Here is a 16,324-nt window from a genome sequence, read left to right on the forward strand (position 1 = left end):
GACAGGGTTTCTCTGTGTAGCCCTGGCTTCCTGGAACTCACTCTGTAGACCAGGCTGGCCTCTGTCTCCCAAGTGCTGGGGTTAAAGGCATGAGCCACCACTGCCTGGCTTCTGTATAAATCTTATATCTTGATAGGTACTGCCTTCTTTAGGTTGGAAGATTTTTCCACTATGATTTTCTTAAAAAATATTTTCTCTGCCTTTGACTGGATTTATATCCCTTCTATTTCTATTACTCATACATTTGGTCTTTTTTTTTTAAAATAGTATCCTAGATGTCCTGGATGCTTTGTGCCTGGATATCTTTATATTTAACATATTCTTTAACTTTATATTTAACATTAATTGTTTCTTCTGCCATGTCTTCAACACCTGAGATTCTCTCTTCCATGTCTTGTAATCTGTTGGCTAGGTTTATCTCTGAGGTCTTCATTTGACTTCCTAAATTTTTATTTCAATTGGCTTTTCTTTAGTGATTCTACTTCTATTGTCTTAAATTGTTTTCATTATTTCAATCCACTGTGTTTTCACAGACTTCTTTGAGGATTTATTTACATTCTCTTTAAGGTCCTTGAACACATTATTGCTATTGTCAAATCCTTGTTTCAGTTATATTGCATTTTTAGGGCCTAATATAGTAGGATTATTGGAATTCTGGTGGAAACATATTGTCTTGGCTGTTTCTGTTTGTAGTTTTGCACTAATGTCTAGGCATTTGGAGGTATAATGATTGAGACAACCCTAGGTGTTGTTATCTATTCTTGTCTTTCTTGTATGGGTGTTCCATTGCTTGGTTTTTCTTGCCACCTCTGGATCTTTGAAAAATGTAGTGGATGTGGGTTCTTTGGAAGAGTGTTTCTGCAGGTCAATGGGTGACAGAGAAGAATAAAAATGGAATAAGGAGAAAGGGATGGCAGAGGCTGTGGAAAAGAGCCAGTAGGATTCTGTTCATACCAAGAAGCAGGTCCCTAGTGACTTAGAGGTGTGGCACGAGGAAGGAGTCTTGAAGGTAGGCTGCACTAGGACCAGAATTCTGTCTGGAGATAAAGATGAAAGGTCTAGAGGGATTGCAGGTCTGTTCCAAGAGTTAGAGTCTCTGGTGAGTGGAGTTGAGATGGGGAAAGGGTCACCTACAAGCACATGGCTACAGGGCTGAGGGTAACAATGGAAGCATAGTGAAAGTCACTTATCTGAGTCTCAGCCAGGTGTGGCCACTGGCCATCCTTGGTAGAAACTGTTTCTAGGTATCAGCTGCTGACATCACAGAATGGGGATGGGTTAAAAAGGAGGGTTAAGAAGGCCCTCAGGAAAAAGCTAAAAGCTGGGCTTATGCCAAGATTTGGTGGTGTCCCCAGGGAGCCTCTCTTGTAGTTTTCAATACACTTTCATTGCCATGTATTCTTAGTACTTTAAGTGTGATATACTTTTCAGATTTTCTTTTCTGGTCTTGTCTACTTAGTTTTGTATGTACTGCTTTTATCTGTATGGTGTGTCTTTCCGTAGTTTGGGGAAAATTTCTTCTATGATTGTGGTGGTTTGAATAATAATGGGTCTCATAGACTCCACTCCACATTCAAGTATATTTTGAAAGGATTAGAAGTTGTGGCCTTGCTATAGGAAGTGTGTCGTTAGGAGTGGGTTTTGGAGGTTTTAAAAGCCCAAGTCAGGTTTTCTCTCTCGCTCTCTCTCTCTCCCTCTCTGTGTCTTTCTCTGTCTCTCTCTTTCTCTCTGACTGCATATCAGGTTGTAGTTCTCAGATTATATCATGCATCATGTATATTGCCACCATGCTCCCTGTCCTGTCTATAAGAGTCACCTTATAGTCTCTTCATAGCAGTTGAACAGTGATTAAGATAATGATCATGGCATGTGCCAGCTTTCTCTCTTTTTCTGGCTGGAACCATGGAGGCTGTGCCAGAGAAGAAAAAGAAGGTTGCTTCTGTGCCAGACACCCTTAAGGAAAAGCAAAGAAATTTCACAGAGTTGAAGGTGAAGCGCCTGCAGAAGTTTGCCCTGAAGACATTGTTAAAGGCAAGGAAGAAGTTCATCTATGAGAAGCCAAAGTACTATCATCACAAGGAGTACAGGTCGGTGTACTGGACTGAAATTCGGATGGCTAGGATGGTAAGGAAAGCTGGGAACTTCTACGTGCCTACAGAACCAAAATTGACTTGTGTCATCAGAATCTGAGCTATCAAACGAGAAGCCCAAAGGTCTGCAAAGTATTTCAGCTTCTTCATCTTCCATAGATCTCAACAGCACCTTTGTTAAGTTCAACAAGGCTTCAATTGACATGCTAAGGATTGTGGAACTGTACATTGCATGGGGGTACCCCAATCTAAAGTCAGTTAATGCATTTACAAGCAAGACTAGGGCAAAATCAATAAGAGGCAGATTGCCTTGACAGATGATTCCTTGGTTGCTTGATCTCTTGGCATAGTCTGCATGGAGGATCTAGGTCATGAGATCTATACAGTTGGGAAACGCTCCGAGGAAGTAAATAACTTCCTGTGGCCCTTCAAATTATCTTCCCTACGAGGTGGAATGAAGAAAAAGACAACTCACTTTGTAGACGGTGGAGATGCTGGTGACAGGGAAGACCACATAAACAGACTTATTAGACGGATGAACTAAGGTGTCGCCCATGGTATTTTTGTAATTTGGTCAGTTAATAAACAGTCACAGCTTGGCAAACAGAAAAAAAAAAACCAATAATGATCATGTTGAAGGTTTCACGGTGTTCTACATTTCTTAGGTGTTCCTTTCCTGTGTTTTTATTTTTATTAATATATTCCTTTAATATTTGGTCTAAATTTGTTGCTTTATCGTTGAGCTTTGATATTCTATCTTGTGTTTGATTCATTCTACTTGTGAGGCTTTCCTTTGAATTTTCTTGTTAAGTTATTGGGATTTTCAATTCCAACTTCAGTTCAGCTTGAGTACTCTTCAATGTTTCTATATTTTAATTGAATTCTGCTCCCAAGTCTTGGATTGCCTTTGCCATTTCTACCAGCCTTATGTTTGTGTTTTCTTGGGTATCTCTCCTTAAACCCCTTCTCTTTGATTTTATTGATATGTATCTTTGTGTCCTCTTTAAACTTTTTAAATCTTCGACAAAGTTTGTGATTTGATTGTTCGTTTACATTCTCTGTCTGAAATTCACCTAGGCAATTTTCACTGGCAAACATTTGTGCAGAACTGATAAGTTTTGAACAGAGCCTACTGGTTTGATCTTTAGTATTGTTGGTATTCTTGCAATGATGTCATGACATGTGGGCTTTCTTTGCTAGTTCTGAGTTTGTTGTGGATAGCACAGGTTGAGTAAGGAAGAAGAGAAAATGTGGGGCATGGGTTGGATCTAGAGATTGGAAATCTTTGGGATAGAATCAAGTCAGGTAGATAGATGGGTCTGAGATGATATACAGAATGTACTTCCTGTTCCAAACCTGTAGTGTGAGGATAAATCTGGCTGAGTGGACAAGATGGATACATTATAGGGGAGCTCAGAGGTTTGAAGATAGGTAGGGTTGATCCTGGATCTTAGAGTTCCTTTGTGGTGCAGGCAGGGAGCATAAAAGTAGGCTGGTGCACTGTATATGGGACTCAGGCTCAATCTGGTGGGTTGGAGAAAAACCATGGTCAGGGATATACTCCATGCTAGACCCCGGAAAAGGATGTGTCACTGAGTACTGGGTAGGGTGGTAGAGGTCACTTTCTTTTTGATTTCTGATTCAAAATCTTTCTGTTTAGCCAGGTTGGTTTCAAACATGTGGCAGCCTATCTCCCAACTACCAAGATTACAGGTGTGTTCCACTATGTCATACTTTTTCTCTTAATCTCAATTTCAATACATTGTTACATTTTTTACATTTGTTTATCCTTCTCATGTAAATTTTATTAAATTAAAAAATGTTGAATTCAGTGGTATGAAGGATTACATGTTGTTGGTGCTTTTCAGCCTGTGACATGCCCATCTTATTGACAGTTATTTCTAATAACCTCCTGGTTTAGGAGGTCTGAGAACTGCCCTCACTGGATCCATGGGCTTGGCCTAGCTTGTGTCCCCAGCAGATGTCATGGGGAACTTGTTTTGCTTTTTGATCAGGTTGTGTGGGGTTTCAAGTTGCTGAGCACTGTCATAACTACCTTCAAAGGTAATAGACACTTTTCCTAGCTGATATATCAGTTATATGATTGTTAATATCACCTAAACTTAACAGCATCTAGACTTTTCTAGGAGATAATCTTCTAGGAAAGCCTTCAAGTAATTAGTTGGTTTAGGCTAACAGAGGGGGAAGATACCCACTCCAAATGTAGACAGTACCATTCGGAAAACTGTGGTCATCACTGCAGAAAGCTAGTTGACCATGAGCATTCATTGTGCTTTTCTTACCGACAGCAAATGTAACATGGCCAGCTGACTAAAGCTCATCATTGACCTTCCTCAATAGAATGGACTAGACTATCAAACTATGAGCCAAAATAAACCAACCAACCTTCCTTCCTTCCTCCCTCCATCCATCCCTCCCTTCCTTCCTTTCCTAACTTTCCATTGTCAGGTATGTTGTTGCAGCTGTGAAATAAGAAATAACACATGATGACATTATATTCAGAGTATTGTTGGAAGGTAATATATCCATAATGATGGTTGTGAGCCTGGGTTGAACCCAAACTGCAAGGATATGAACATGTCCATGGAAACTCAGGCCATACCTACCTTATAGAGGATGTCCATGGAAGAACTCCTCAAGTTGGCTATTGTTAGCCACCTCAGACCAGAAAAGAAGTTTGACTTTTTTTTTAAAAGAGTTATTCATCTCAGTAATGATATGAATTGATATTGAAGAAACTATAAAATGACCCAAGTTTCTAGAATGCTTGAAATTCATCACAACAATTTTTCTGAGTATGGTGGCACACATCTTTGACCCAGCTCCTCAGAAAGGGAGTTGTAGGTAAGTGTAGACTAGAGTCTGAATGTCTCTAGAGTCAATCCTATGACTACAAAAGTAAACAAAAAACAACAAAAAATCAATTTCTTCCTGTTTTATTAAAAAAAATTATTATTATTATTATTATTATTATTATTATTATTATATCTCTGTGTGTGTGTGTGTGTATTCCATGACACATATGTGGAGCTTAGAGGACAAGTTTTGGGTGTCAGTCATCTCTTTCTACCCTGTGTGTCCTGGGAATTGAACTCAGATTCTGAGGCTTATGTGGCTTGTGCTTTTTTTACCCATTGAACCAGCTTGTTGGCTGTCTTAGAGGTTTCTAAAGGCAAAATTATGAGTGGCCATTGACAAAAAATGTCTTACTTATTCATGCTCTAGTCTCTAGTATTGTCCTATTCCTAATTATACAGTCATAGATCATATTTTTAAGAAATGAAATATTTTCTTATAATTGAGAATTAGTTTCAACAGTCCTATGCTTCAACTGTTAAACCCCATAGTTCTGTAATAATAACATGATATACTTTTTTAAGTTCCCAATTCATGATGGGGATGTAGCTCCATGGTAGACTGCATGTCTAATGTTTGTGAAGCTCTGGGTACCATCTCCAGCACTAAGAGGAACAAAAGATTCTTATGTATTTGTTGGTTAAAATGAACCACTAGAAAGACATTGTCTTATAATGGAGATAAAATATATATTAATATGTTAAAAAGTCACCAATTTGAGATGAGGACTGTATTTTTTTAAGTAAAATGTTAGCAGGTATGTCAACGTACAGCACATGCTGTTAAACAGAAGCATTAAAAAGGTACTATTTAGAAGGCCTATGTTTGTTGGTTGTAAACCTGTGGAGAAACCTCCAAACTGAGTTTGATGATTTATGCATTGATAGATTTTGACAGACATGAAGACTTCTGTAAATTTTGCTGTAATAATGTCCCTCATGAGGTCATATACACCTCTGTGTTTGTGTAAAGATGTCTTATCTCTAAGTGTCCTAGATTTCCTTTACTAGGCTCTCTGGCATTTAAGATACCAGATTGATTGTTTTATAGGAAAATATATTTGATGCTACACAGAAAAAGAGATCATACATTTCTATTATTTCTAGCTTCAGAAAAATTAGGAAGTGAATTGTCAGTCTAAATAAGGGTAGCCTACATGAATGTTATTTGGATGCATAAGGGTTTTCCTTCAATCCTAACAATCAATGAAGATACAGATATGAAAACCAGATCAATATTATGTCTGTTTTTTCCTTCCACTGCCTCCAATGTCTGTTGTGGAGATTTCTGTCATCACACAAACATAAAATATTCATGATTCTCTTCTAAATCATTTGCCTATGGAAAACTGAAGCCCAAAGACTCTAACTGACTAGTCTGTGGTCACACAGCTAGACAGTGACAAAGTCAGAAATACAATTAGTCTTATGACTTTTGCTTAGTCAATCTTTTATTACATACCTGTACAGTTCCAGCCCTCATATATGTCCTTGCAAAAATGGTAAGCATAAAAGAGCTATTATATCAAATACTGTACTGAGCTAGAGCCTAGATGAAAACCAAATAATCAACACATTAGGTCTATGTCTCACAAATTCAGTTTCTCTAATCTAGGCTAGTTTCTGTATGTCTGATTTTATTATGATTGTTTTTGTGGTGCTGTGATATTGAAGTATGACCTCACGTGCTTCACAGTACATCACAGAGCCAAACCTCTGCTCTGTATATGTCTGTTTTGTTTTGTGTTTTTGAGATGGGGTTCAACTATGTAGCATAGACTGGTCTATAACTTGAGACTCCCACCTCAGCCTCCTCAGAGCTGATCGTCTATGCCTGTTGCACTATACCCCCACATGTGTACCTTTAAAAAATTACAACAGGAAATATGATTGACAAGTGTTATCTCCATAACTTCACCTTTTAAGCCTTCTTCCTCTTACCCACTTCCAAAAATGAAAACTGCTAAGTAGAATTTTACCTATAGAATGAATCAATAATGCCTATAGACCAGGGTAAGTAGACAGTCCACACCAGTAGGAACCTGCTACCTTGAAGAGCCTGAAGGAAGCTGCCCTTGTCCGTAAGTGTCATTGGTTGGCTTCAAATTCACAGTCCTATTGCCTCTGTCTCCCAAGTGTTGTGATTATGGCTGCGTACCAACATATGCAGCTACTTTTGCCTTTTCTCTAAACTTTCTTTAAAAATATTTCCAAGTGTGACTTACAGTTTGTACTGGCTAGTTTTGTGTCAACTTGACACAGCTGGAGTTATCACAGAGAAAGGAGCTTCAGTTGAGGAGATGCCTCCATGATATCCAACTGTAAGGCATTTTGTCAATTAGTGATCAAGGGGGAAAGGCCCCTTGTGGGTGGGACCATCTTTGGGCTGGTAGTCTTGGGTTCTATAAGAGAGCAGGCTGGGCAAACCAGTAAAGAACATCCCTCCGTGGCCTCTGCTCAGCTCCTGCTTGAGTTCCAGTCCTGACTTCCTTTGGTGATGAACAGCAGCATGGAAGTGTAAGCCAAATAAACCCTTTCCTCCCCAACTTGCTTCTTGGTCATGATGTTTGTGCAGGAATAGAAACCCTGACTAAGACACAGTTGAAGGTTGATTTTATTATAGATGGTGAGATCTGATTCTAAAGTGTGATAGGGTTGTAAATAGTTTATTCTAGGTGATATGTTCTTGATTGGACCTTGTTTCCATGATGTCTGGCCAGGCAGATAAAATGCTTCAAGCAAAGGGCAATAGTACTGATTATGTGACCTCTGTGATGTGTCACGATTGTACACCCTTTAGGACAGACTCTAGAAGCCATCAAAGTAAGAATCATTGCATATTTACTATTCCCTAGCTTGGTTCTTTGTATGTAATTGGCCTCCAATAGTTCCATAAGGAGTGGAACTATTAGGAGGTATGACCTTGTTTATAAGAAGTGTGAAACAGGTGGGGACTGGCTTTGAGGTCTCTTTTGCTTGAACTATGTCCAGTGTGGCACCCAGTTTCCTTCTTCTGCCTGCAGGATGAATATGTAAAACTCTCAGCTCCTCCTGCACCATGTCTGACTGGACACTGCCATGCTTTCTGCCTTGATGATAATGGACTGAACCTCCTGAACCTGTAAGCCAGCCCTAATTAAATGTCATCCTTTAAGAGTTGCCATGGTCATGGTGCCTCTTCACAGCAACAAGACACCGACTAAGACACTGAGGAAGTTCAGTGTGTCACAAAAGGGAAATAATTAGAGAGTAAGGAGAGAAAACAAGCAATAGCAATGGAATATATGTTACATGCAAGTCAGAGAAGGCACTATTTTTAAAGGAAAGGAACCAGCAAGAAGAGGGAGAGAAATAGGCCAAGGAGGTAGAGGGGAAAGAACAACCAAGTATAATGATATATGTTATGAAAATATCACATGGAAACTCATTATATTGCATACTAATTACAGAAAAAAACTTTTTTTAAAAAAATAATGAATGATCAAATGTAAGGGCAAGATGAAACAGGTTGGGAATAACTTCTAAACCAGTTGGGCCATTTACAACTATTCCTCCTAGTACAAAATAGGTGTAATCCTTATGCCATTTGGGTGTGTGCTGCAGAGGGGGAGGGGTCACTATGTAGCTCAGGCTTGTCCAAGTGGTAGGATGCCAGGCATGTGTCACCACATGTGACTTGACATTTTTGTTTGTAATATGTTAACTGTAAACCATCAATTAAGCTGAAATCCTGTATTTAATCATCACCTTCTAATTTGCTAAAGTAAGAAGACATCTGTCCTTAAGCAGAAACAAGTCAAAAAGGAAGAAACATTGTTTGAAGACCTTGAAAATGCTGAATGTGTACATGAGAGAAGAACTTGAGTATTGCAGGCTGAGACCCCATGATCGTTTCGGTTTCTGGATGATTTCTTGTTTCCAAGTTTGGATCCACTGACTTGGCAGAAGCCTGTTCCTGTGGTGATGGCTGTTTTAGACCGTTGGGGTCATGAGCCTAAGATTTCCTCAGATCTTCTCTCATCACCAGTTTCCTCCAGCAAGGCAGGGGTGTCGAGTGTTCCTGCTGGTGGAGAAGGACACAACTAATTACACATCTGATAAGAACCATTTGGAAAATGCTTGCTATCTATTACTTGTTAGGCATAATGTCTTTGGGGACCATTACTTAATGTCTTTGAGATGTGATTTTATTATGTGTAAAATGGAGATATAATGTTTCTATTTTTGTGAGAACTACATGAGATAATTGATCAATGAGTACTCAATTAATATTGCTGCCTATTGCTAATCCCTCATTTATTTAATATGTATTTATTATGCATTCTCAACATGTAAGTACTGAGATAAATACTGAATACATGAGAACTGCCATATTATTATGTAATTACAATGTATTGGGCTCTGTGCCACATATAGAAACCAGAGTAGTAAATGAGACAGACCTTTCAGGACTTTGGTTGCATGCTTTGGTTCTACCAATAGGACATTTTCCTTTTTTATTAATTGGTTGGATATCTTTGGTGAAATCTCTTTGGGCTTGGATGTAGCTAGCTCACTGATTGAGTACTTTCTTACTTTGTACAAGTTCCTGGATTCTCAACATTACCAAAAAATTGTTGAGCCATCGTAGCAGACATCTGTAATTGCTGCAATAGATAGGTGAAAACAGGAAAAATTTTAAGTCGAGGCCAGTATAGGAAGATATGTGGACAATATAGGAAGACCCTGCTTCAGGAACCAAGGCTGGTGATACAGCTCAATGATAAAGCACTTAGGCACCTAGTATATTTACTAGGCCCTGAGTCCCACCCCTCTCACTGCAAAACAAAACAACAAAATTCTATTCAGTGAAAGAAGTCAGTGCCAGATGCCTTTCTATAGCATGCCTGGTTCTGACTAATGGATCAAAGCAGGGGTTATCAAAATCCAAAACAAGTTCATGCACATAAAGGTAAGTGGAGTTAAATGGGAGCTTTAGCTTTCCTTCTTTTTAGAAGAACTAAGGGGAGAAATTCTGCTGTGAACAGGAGGAAAAAAATACAGAAGCAACACAAACCAAAACATGTACCCTAGACTTCCCTCTAGACACCAGAACAAGCTAGAGGACTAGTCTTTCCCCAGCACAGAGGGAAAATCCAGTCTAAAGTATTTCTTCCTATCTACAGTCTTCAATGACATCCATCCAGTTCTTTCAGGCTGAAGGGGACTAGACAGTTGAAAAGCCGTAAGGACTTCACTGAGCCCCAACCCTGAAAATAGGCAGAAGAAAGAAGGAAAGAAAGAAAGAGGTCTTTATGGTCCCCTACAGAGAGAATAAATTACAGAAGCTGAGCTTTTCCCCACTGCTAGTGCTCATGTCCCCTCATGCATTATAAGCCAAGGAGAGATGCTGATTCTTTTCTGCTCAATGCCCTCCCCTGTTAAACAAGCTTTTAGTAGGAGGCATTGAAGTTCAAGAAGAGGAGCAATAGAGAGAGAAAAAAAAACATTTATGGCAATAAAAAAATAAATTCCTTTCAATTTTTAAACACCCTGAAGCATTTAGATTAATGGATGATGAGGTAATCAGTTCAATTTAGGATGTGCTGCACACATGTAATGGAAATGGGTTATGAAAGAGATTCTAAAGGTCACTGCTTTTCTGGTTCTAATTATGTCATGTATTTTTTGTTTGTTTTTGTGACAGTTAAGTACATAAAATAAATTTGATACTGGAAGTGTAAATTTTAATGTCAAACTTCAAAGCTTCCATTCCAAATGTCCATTGTAACTGTGCAACAGTTTATGAGTTGTGTAGATTTTCAGTCTCGTTAATTTTTGGCATGTGATATTTTGATGTATTTGCAGTTTAAAAAATAATAACAGGTATATAATTCAGGAGGTTCTGGCAGGTACTTCTGAGGTTGACATATCACAGAAGATGCAGTTTTCTCATACAATCAACCATCTTTCCTACCACTGTAATTGACCTGATTTTTAATGAATAAAAATGGAATGGGAATATTATTTATAGTGTAGATTCTTCTGGTTTTATATCATGCTCCTGGAATTCAGTTATTTGAATTCATCTAGCTGAGATTTGAAAATTGAATTAGTATCAAACTAACTTTGTCTGTCTTTATTAGACTGTAAAAGATCTTGTTTCCATCATCAAATCGACTAGATGTTGTTGTTTCCTGTCCTCTGATAGAGTATCTTGCTATGTAGCCTGGGCTGCCCTTGAATTTATCCTCCTTCAGCCTCCTGAGAGCTAGCATTACAGGAGCATGTAAGGATGCCCAAGCCTCAATTAAGAAAATCTTAGATATTGAGAATAAACTTCGTGCCAGCCCCAATGTTTAAAAGGTGACTCTTGCCTTTGATAAATAATACCATCACTGTAGTACCAAGATAAGCACATTCAATTATTAAAGCAATAATGCAAAAATTTTCAAGTACAGATTTTGTGGAACAGGAAATTGAGGGCATAAGTAGATGATCATGAGTAAAGGAGTCAGGAAATCCTCTTACATTTAAGGCTTTATTGGGGCCTTGAAAACTAAAATCCATGAAAGCTGTGAAGTACCTCAGTGAAGGGTGTATGGTGTTATGAGACCAGTGGAAGAAGTCAGAAGTTCAGATCTTGTTTCTCATCTCTGACACGAACCAGGAAGTCAGACATAAGCTTCCTCCATGTCAGAAACTGTTGCCTTCACTTTATTCATCATCAACAACATTAACAGCATCATCATTTTATTATTGTTATTACTATTATTTTATGTGTGTGTATGTATGTATGTATGTATGTATGTATGTATGTATGTATGTATGTATGTTTTCGTACTGGAATGAAACTCAGATCCTTGCCCATGCTAGACAAGCCCTGAACCCCTGAGTTATACTCCAGCCTGTTTTTACTCTTGTTGCTCCAGGATTCAGCAGAGTTCCTTATCTAGCACAGGCACTTGATGTATGTGTTCTAAGTGATTTGACTAGAACAAAATGGTACATAGAAGAGATGGTTTGAGACTAGTTTACCCCAGGACAAAGTTTATGTGAGTAAGCCATCAATTTCCCTCAGTGAGTTGGCACTGAGTTTAGAGCAACCGTGACAGAAGTGTGTTAGTTCACTCAAAGCATCAAACTAAGTTCTCCAAGAGTAAGGCAAAGGAGGATATCCGGCCTTTGCCTCTCACGTCTATTGAAGACTCATAGCTTGAGTAGCTTCCCTGCAAGATTCATCTGGGTTAGTAGTGATGGTGACCCTGCTGTCAGGAGGTGGGGAACTAGACTATAACAGTACAGTTTACCTGGCATGTTTCATTGGTACATTTATTTATCCATTTGTTTGTTTGTTTATAAATACAAGGGTTTATTCTTCTCACTAAAAGGAGTCTGGTGGGCTGGTGATCCCAATGTCAGGTGCATCTCAGCATCTGTTAGCTTCATCGGTTTTGCCCGTGCTGTTGCATCACAGTTGTAAGGAGGCTGCTGCAGTTTTGCATCATCTTATGGCGGAGGCTGTACTTTTAATTCAAATGATGTACATTAATTAGCTGAGCATTTGGGTGTATGATAGTATGTAGAAGAACATACGAAAATTAAAAAAAATTCTTTTGAAAACTCTTTGCTTTTATTTTTAAGTACACAATTCCCTCAAATGTCACATTCTCTGGGTTTTCTAGGTCACTGTTCTGCATCATCACCTACATGGCTCCCATGCTCTGTCATGGTAGAATGAATTCTTTGCTGTTATTTCTGAAAGAGTGAACAGTGCACTGGAGATGTTATGATAATACACTTGCCTACATATCCACATTTTTCTCTCTAGGTAATGATGAATTCCTAGGAGTTAGGAACTCTGCCGTTGTTGTTGCTTGCTTTTGGTGTTTGTTTGATTGATTTTAAGATTTATTTTTATATCTATATGAATCTTTTTTTTTTAAAGATTTATTTATTATATGTAAGTACACTGTAGCTGTCTTCAGACACTCCAGAAGAGGGCGCCAGATCTCATTGCAGATGGTTGTGAGCCACCATGTGGTTGCTGGGATTTGAACTCTGGACCTTCGGAAGAGCAGTCGGGTGCTCTTACCCACTGAGCCATCTCACCTGCATGTATGGGTATGTGCCATGTGCCTTTCTGGTGCCTATTATAAAGGTCAGGAAGGTGTTAAATCCCCTAGATTTGTAGTTAAAAATGACTCTGAGTCATAATGTGGGTGCTGAGAATCAAAGTCTGGTCCATTGAAAGGGCAAGACGTGTTCTAAACTGCTGAGCCATCTCTCCAGCCCCTTTAAAAAACTGTGTGTGCACATGCACATGTACACATGCACATGCACATGCCTATGAACATGGTAGCTCAGCAGATAAAGGCTGATCTTTTTTAATTATTATTTTTATGGTCCCCTTCTCAACTGTTCTTTTAATCTTTTACCAAATAGAAGATTACCAAATAGAAGAAAGGCCAAGAAACCTGTGAAGCATAAAGAACATGGCAGTGTGTTCTGAATGGAGTGAATATTTAAATAATGCTATTCATGTAGAACCTTGAAACACTGGCAGCTCTAGCTCACTGAGCACAGCCTCCCATACAACTGGGAGTCAAAAGCTACTACTTGCTGTCTGTATGGCCTAAAGCTTAGCATTCCTTATCTGTGATACTCTAGCTACCCTCTTCTCCATACACCAACAGTACAGGGACTTGATCCATGAGTTCTTCTTCTTTGACCTGTCTAGTCTCAGTACCCAGCTCAAGATTTAACATATGGGAACTCAATAAATGAATTCAGAAGAATTGAATTACTTTACTAGCTCTATGTATTTTTAAAGTGCTGAAGATGGAGTTTTCTTATCCCCATATACATTGTCTTCCTTCCCTCTCCCCTCCTCTCTGTTTCTTTCTTTCAACTCACAATAATACAGCCCAGGCTAGCTTCAAACTCTAGATTTTCTTAGCACAACCCCCAGAGTGTTGGGATTAAAAGTATATGTCACCGTCTATAAATTTTGGCTAAATATAAGTCATTCATTGATTGTTTTGCTGATGATTCTGAGAAAAGGAATGAGGGAGGAACAGGCTCCTTGGGGGATATGCTCCAAATTCAAAGAGAAAGTGAGATTCAAAACAGATAGACTTGCACAGCATGCATGAGGCTTTGAGTTGTATTCCCAGCAACACACCAACACAAACACATGTTTACAAGCATGGACACCTTCCCACAGCACACAGTAGAGGGACAGAGAGAGAGAGAGAGACAGAGACAGAGTTCTCACTCTGATAAAAAAGAGATTTTCATAGATTTGAGTGAGAGCAGGCATAGACATAAAAGCCTGAGAAAAGCCAACCCAAGGTGTACAAACTGAAAATGTGAAGGGGTGGCATTTAAGATGAAACATTCTAGAAGTCATTGGAGAGAATTATTCGGTGCAGGAAAACAGTATTGATTAACTAGCTGTACTCACATAGCTATATTTGTTGTATCATAAATAATCAAAAGACTCCTATAAATTTTAGTATACAGTTTGCATTATAGTATACAGGTTTAAAAATCTGAAATTACAACATTTCTTCTTCTGCCCTTGATATGGTATATTAGAACTGGCAGAGACCTTAGAGACTCTCTGTTGTGAGAGCTTCAAATTACAGATAAAAAGTGTTTCAAAACTTGTACAAGATTAGTCACAGCACAATTCATGGTAGCCCCAAAGGAGAAACAAAATAAATGTCCATGGAAGGATGGATGAGCCAAATAAGGTATATTCATGCATGCCATTTCATTCCACTCTGAAAAGAAATGGGGGCCAACGAGATGGCTTAGTGGATAAAAGCACTTACTGGGCAAGCCCGGCAACCTGAGTTAAATTCTCAGAACCCATCGAAGAAAGAGGGAACAATTTCCAAAAGTTATAAACCCTTATAAACAAAGATTTTTTTCACCACATAATCATTGCTTTTGACTTTGTTGCATGCATCATGATCCAGTGTTGCTTTTTGAGTGTGTGCATTACTGTACAGTTCAGAAATCAACCTTGAGTCATTTCTTAGGCACTGTCCACTTTGTTATTTTGACATGCAGTTTTTTACTGGCCTGAAGCTTGCAGAGTAGACTGAGCACTTGAAATCTGCCTGCTTTGTAACACTAGCATAGTGATTACAAGAATGCTACAGCATCTGGTTCTAAAAATCAAAAGCAGAACACCCCCCCTCCCCGCCGCCGCAAAAAAGGGCAGGGTTTCTGGGGGATCAACCCAGGTCTGAGCTATCTCTTGAACCCTCAATAATTGCTTTTTCTCTTTTTGGTAGATAATGTCAAATTCTTTTTTTCTCTTCCCCTTATACTCCCTGAAATGTCCAATGCAAGATGTGCAGGGAAATTGAGGAAAATACCTAATAAAAAAAATAAGTTAAAAAAAAAAAAAGATGTGCAGGGAATTTCTCAGTCTCAATGTATTTACATCTGCGAAATGAAGACAGCAGATGGATCCCTGAATCCACTTGCCATTGTACATATGGATGTAAAATCTTGTACTTTTTGTAAACCAATTGTTAGACTTTCATTGAAATGTAAAAACCTAGTAGAATCCTCTTTAAGAATAGACTTTATAAAAACCAGACTCATAAGTATCCTAGGTTGGCCTAGGACTACAAACCTAATATGTAGCTGAGAATGAATGACCTTGAACTTCTTGTCCTCCTGCTTCTATCTCCTCAGCACTAGGAGTACGGCTCTTCTGGGGAACAAAGCCTAGACTTTGTGCATATTATTAAAACCTTCTAACAAACAAGCTACATCCCAGTCCAATTATTGACTTTAAAGAATTGCTTTTGGTTGTTGACTTTCTTAAAATGAGTTTTCTGAAGCCAGCTTTTAAAGGTCCACAACTTTAGAATGGAAAACCCATTGTTTTTAATTAAAAGGCTTTAGCCCCTGATGCTTTGGGACTAAAGCACTAGCCACCGATAGACAATTCCAGCTATGTTTCCTTCACTTGTAAAGCTTTGGCACACTGTTTCCTGATCTATTTTTGCCGAGTGATTAGCTATGTATGTTCTAGAACAAGGCAGAAACTAGTCATCAAAGTTTAGGCCTTGGATACAAAGTGAAAGTCTCTACCTTGATGAGATTCAACAAATTCTTTGTATCTGAGGGTAGGATGTTGAGGCGAAACAGATGAATCTTCCTTTATTTTTTTTTTCCTTTTTTTAAATTTTTAATATTTTTATTACATATTTTCCTCAATTACATTTCCAATGCTATCCCAAAAGTCCCCCATACCGCCCCCCACTTCCCTACCCACCCATTCCCATTCTTTTGGGCCTGGCATTCCCCTATATTGGGGCATATAAAGTTTGCAAGTCCAATGGGCCTCTCTTT

General features: G+C 38.7%; 1 pseudogene; it reads left to right on the forward strand.

The window, feature by feature from the left end:
- The first annotated feature begins 1,902 nt into the window (after positions 1–1,902).
- LOC110287337 lies at positions 1,903–2,634 on the forward strand (annotated as a pseudogene).
- The last annotated feature ends 13,690 nt before the right edge of the window (positions 2,635–16,324 follow it).

Source organism: Mus caroli, chromosome X (assembly GCF_900094665.2).
Source record: "Mus caroli chromosome X, CAROLI_EIJ_v1.1, whole genome shotgun sequence".
Taxonomy (NCBI): Eukaryota; Metazoa; Chordata; class Mammalia; order Rodentia; family Muridae; genus Mus; species Mus caroli.